The following is a 295-nucleotide window of genomic DNA, read 5'->3' on the forward strand; positions in this document are numbered from 1 at the left end:
CCCCAGCACGGGACGGGCTTTTACGGTGGGGAGCTGGCGCTTGGGCGGGAGGTGGTGACGCTCCGGGGTTGCAGAACTTCCACGCAAAGTTTGGGAGCTCGGGTCAGTCCCTTTTCCATCAGTTTTGCCAGCCTGCGCCCGCTCTGGGGTTGTGCTCCCCGGGGTCGTGGCGTCGTCCCTGTTCCCCGAGGAACCACGGGCCGGGCAGGGCGAGCGCTGGCCGAGCCCCTGGCGAGGAACCTGGCCGTAGCTTGTGCCTTTCGGGAGCGGCGCAGCCCTGGCACCCCCTCACTTG

General features: G+C 68.8%; 1 protein-coding gene across 1 annotated transcript in view; it reads left to right on the forward strand.

The window, feature by feature from the left end:
* The window catches only part of ALDH4A1 (aldehyde dehydrogenase 4 family, member A1), a gene marked incomplete at its 5' end in the record, with an annotated part of 4,619 nt that overhangs the window by 1,841 nt on the left and 2,483 nt on the right, over positions 1–295 (forward strand). The gene's annotated exons all lie outside the window — the stretch shown is intronic.

The sequence above is a fragment of the Fulmarus glacialis genome, unplaced genomic scaffold (assembly GCF_000690835.1).
Source record: "Fulmarus glacialis isolate BGI_N327 unplaced genomic scaffold, ASM69083v1 scaffold26451, whole genome shotgun sequence".
NCBI lineage: Eukaryota > Metazoa > Chordata > Aves > Procellariiformes > Procellariidae > Fulmarus > Fulmarus glacialis.